A 5,000-nucleotide genomic window follows, 5' to 3' on the forward strand; every position below is an offset into this window, starting at 1 on the left:
GCAAGATTGAAGATTAAAGATGCGTTATGGAATCAATTCATATTCAAATGATGACTTCTGCAGAATAGAAAAATAAGAAAGCCACAGAAATTCATTAGGTCTCTTCCTTTAACCAGCATCCATCCACCCGAAATTCTTGCATATTCATCAAGCTCATGATTCGCAACTTGTGCTATCTCTTCTATTACCATAAATTTTCACCATACTTCTTCTTGCCGTCTCCGTAGCTGCGAACAAAGCCCTTTGTGCTCCTCATGCAAATTCTTGCGGCAAAGTTACAGGCTGGAAGGCATTTTTGCACTCTCCCCACCTTCACTCTCCTTCACTCTTTCCCTCAAACTATCATCAGCGGCGGCAGAGAGAAGTCCGAGAGAAGAAGTTTCGCCGTAGAGTCGCAAACTTCGTCAATCTCTTATTGAAAATCAGCCTTCCGCATTTCTCATTAAAGGGAGGGATAACTTCAGAGGTCTTCTTTGCTCTGGCTGAGGAAGGGCCGTCAAAGAGTTGAGGAAGGGGGAGAAGGAAAGGGGGGGAAGGGGCCTGGAAAGGAGACGCGGTAATAGGATCTGATGATCCGTTTCCTTGCCGGGGAAGACAACAAGATTAGATGATTCAGACATGCCTTCCTTTGAAGACTCCTGGGTTGCACTGTCTTTTGGCGCTTCAAATATCTTAACCTTAACCTCTTGAGCTCATACTGATGTCCGTATACGATCCTGACCTCTGGTGAGTAAAAAACACAACACAATGAAGTTATGTTAAGCTTATGTAGCAACGTGTTGCTATTCAGCTTAAGCTTCCATAGCAACCTGCAGGTGAAAAGAGGCTCCAGATGAATTCTATTTCCCTATTATTTTTAACCATTGCAAGTTACTCCGAGGAAACGGGGCACAGTCAGAATATCTGAAAGTAGAACTGATTAAAATACGATGTAATTTCCGAAACTATAAACACATGCTTCATTGCATCCACGAACGCACTGAAGCTTTATGAAATCAGGTTTCACCTTTCAGGGAACATCATCGTGGCGGATATCTCCTTTCAGCTTCCAGGAACAATGCATAATTCTGAGGCACGGTGGCTGGGCTAGACGACGGAGAATGTAAATATGGAGTTTATTGTCCGTAGAGAAAACTTGGGAATGAGCCTATAATTAAATACCTGACCATTAATTGCCTTTGGACGAGGCAGTCATGCTTAAAGAAAATATCTATACTATAATAATAATATTATTATTATTATTATTATTATTATTATTATTATTATTATTATTATTATTATTCTCAAGATGAACCCTATTCATATGAAACAAGCCCAGAGGGACCATTGACTTGAAATTCAAGCTTCCAAAAAATATGGTATTTATATGAAAGAAGTTACAAAAGATAATAGGAAATACAGAAAGAAGAGATCAGTTATTGGAAAAACAGAAAAAAAGATAAATTGATAAAAAGATAGATGAAAATATGGATAAGTTAGTAAAATCATAGCTGAATTTTTTATGCGGTAAAGTACTCACTATGAACATTTTTTAAATGCACTCATGCATTTGTAAAGTCCTTCATAAAATTTGCGTCACAATTCATAGTGAATAGGCGCACATGAACTTTATTGCCGGAGATACGATAAAGAAAAAAAAAAGATGATTAAAGCTTTCAGTTATAAACGGCACAAACCTATTCAGTAGTTGACAGAAAAAATAAAAATAATTTCCCTTTTTGTTAAGCATGTAATGAAAGGGAATACTAATCCCTCCCTACCCAAAATAGAGGTGACCCCTGAGGTTGTTTGCCTCATTAACATGGAGGGAGGAAAGTTAATGAGTAGAGAATATGTAGAGAAAAGCCTCTCTCTCTCTCTCTCTCTCTCTCTCTCTCTCTCTCCCTCTCTCTCTCTCTCTCTCTCTCTCTCCATCTTCACCCTGTAGACAAAGACGCAAGCTTGGTAAGGAAAAGCCTTCTGTCAAAACTTTTCTTCATCAGTGTAAGAAATGTTGTGATCTTGTTAAGATGAATAGATGGTCTTCCTCATTATAAAAATGTTCCGAGAGTGTTATAATGAACACATTAATTAGTTATATTTTCATAGAACATTTGCTCTAATCACACCATTCGTTTTTTAAACTCAGGCCTCTGAGGATTTTAACCTGTGGGATACTTATTTTTTGCTAACGACACTTTTATGTGTGTGTTTGTTTGTTTTTTTTTGTTCGTATGCTCAAAGTTAGAAATATGAGAATACAGTATTCGTATTTTTTCCAAATATAATTGAACAAAATTGTTATTGTGTATTACTAATTCTACAAAAAATATATATTTTTGAATGTGTTACTGTACACTTGGCGAAGTATTACACCCTATCAATATACATACATACATACATACATACATACATACATATATATATATATATATATATATATATATATATATTATATATATATATATATTGTGTGTGTGTGTGTATATATATATATGTGTGTGTATAGGTACACACGCACACACGTATATATATATATAATTATGTGTGTGTGTGTGTGTGTGTGTGTGCATATAAATATTTTATATATATATATATATATATATCTATATATATATATATATATATATTTGTGTGTGTTTGTGTGTGTGTGTGTGTGTATACCAATATATCTATAAATATATATATATATATATATATATATACTATATATATATATATCTACAAATATATGTTTATATATATATATATACCTATATATTAATTTATTTGTATATATATGTGTATATATATACATATATATGTATATATATATGAGTGTGTGTATAGATATGTATGTGTGTGTATGCAAGAATATGCATGTTTTTGTACATGCTTATTCATTTAAATTCATAGCACAGATGTTGGAAAACTGTATCTATTCAACATACGTCTAAATCATCGTGTTTCCAGGAGACATATACACCACGGTATCCTATAATAACACAGCAAAGTGTCCATGTCTGACAAACCTCCTAAAACGACATGAATTCTTCCGATTCCTATATGATTGCTTTGGAAAAGAAATTCGAACAAATGACGAATGGCTGGGCAGCTTTATTGATGAAATCGATAGGCATGCATCGAGCCTTGACGGGTATGACCAGTCACAAAATTTTCAAACCTCTCTCTCTCTCTCTCTCTCTCTCTCTCTCTCTCTCTCTCTCTCTCTCTCTCTCTCTTCAGATTCTGAAATGAGTAAGAAACTCCACTAAAATATGGACTAAAATTTTCAAACTCTCTCTCTCTCTCTCTCTCTCTCTCTCTCTCTCTCTCTCTCTCTCTCTCTCTCTCTCTCTCTCCAGATTCTGAAATGAGTAAGGAACCCCACTAAAATACAAACTAAAATTTTCAAACTCTCTCTCTGTCTCTCTCTCTCCCCACTCTCTATCTATCTATTCTCTCTCTCTCTATCTCTCGTCTCTCTCTCTCTCTCTCTTCTCTTCGCTCTCTTTCTCTCTCTCCTCTCTTCAGATTCTGAAATAAGTAAGAAACTCCACTAAGATATGGACTAAAATTTTCAAACTCTCTCTCTCTCTCTCTCTCTCTCTCTCTCTCTCTCTTCAGATTCGGAAATGAGTAAGAAACCCTTCTCTAAAATAGAATTAATTCACCTTTTTTCGAGGTCTGAATATACTGAGCTATGCATAAGATCATGACATTTGAGGTTTTGAAGGGTCAATACTACAATGCGCATAGGCTTCATTTCGAGTTACTCAGTCCTTATTGGATTCATGAGGACAAACACATCGGCGCCATTCCGTATTTACCAGGAGCTGGTGACGGTAATGCTTTACGTACCTACTAAAAGTCCTTTTCCTCTGTCGGTAAAGTAGAGTCGTAATTAACATACGTGAACTGGGATTAAGAAATAAAACAAAACATCAACAACTTAGAAAATATGAAGACTTATTTTGAGAAATATTGTTTCCATAAACAATACTTCTAAAAATTTAATATAATCTCTAATTGATAATATTAAATTTTGTGTCAAATGAGCTTCTCAAACTCAACGCCCTACTGGAAAAAGGGGCCTGTGTACTCACTCATAAGGCCACCTTAACGTAACGTAACAAAGATTGTCTTAAGGTTTGTTTGGACGACATCAAACTCAGTTGAGTTGAAAGTTGGATCGAGGTGCCACTTACGGGTTCAAAAATTTCCGCAAGAGAAAATTTAATCAGTCACATAATGCATATTTTTCTTTTAAATAAAATAAACAAAAATCAGCACTCAAAACACTCATTATGCGGATTAATCCGATCCTTAAATTCCTACCAACGTGCACAGAAGGTAGGATGTTTATAAAATCCTCGATTCCAAGTCATGGAATCTTTTCTGTTTCCGTATTCCTTGCCATCTTGGCGGCTGGCAATAAAACCTGTTGGGTATCTTATGTAAATTCTTGCTGCAGCGTTAGTCTGAATAAAACTCTCTCTCTCTCTCTCTCTCTCTCTCTCTCTCTCTCTCTCAAACTTGACAAGTTTTGCGGTAGAATCCTAAATCCATACAGTCCTTTATGGAAATCAGCCTCCGTTACTCTTGATAATGTAAATCTAAATTTCACAAGGCTTTTGCGTTTCATGTTTTATTTACACGTACATATTTACACACAAACACAAACATGCACACAAACACACGTGTACACTCCTTGGTGTAAGTTATCACTAAGGTATAAATTTGATATTAAACGTACCGTTTAATGTCAAATTTACAAATTTATACCTTAGTAATAACTTACAGCTTAATATATATGTGAATATATATATATATATATATATATATATATATATATATATATATATACATATATATGTACTATACTAATATACATATGTATATATATACACACATATATACATATGTATATATATGTGTATATATATATATATATATATATATATATATATATATATATATATATCTATATATATATATATATATTTTCTGACTGACAACAGGACCGAATCCCAATCTTTTGA

The sequence above is a fragment of the Macrobrachium nipponense genome, chromosome 3 (genome assembly GCF_015104395.2).
Source record: "Macrobrachium nipponense isolate FS-2020 chromosome 3, ASM1510439v2, whole genome shotgun sequence".
NCBI classification, from domain to species: domain Eukaryota; kingdom Metazoa; phylum Arthropoda; class Malacostraca; order Decapoda; family Palaemonidae; genus Macrobrachium; species Macrobrachium nipponense.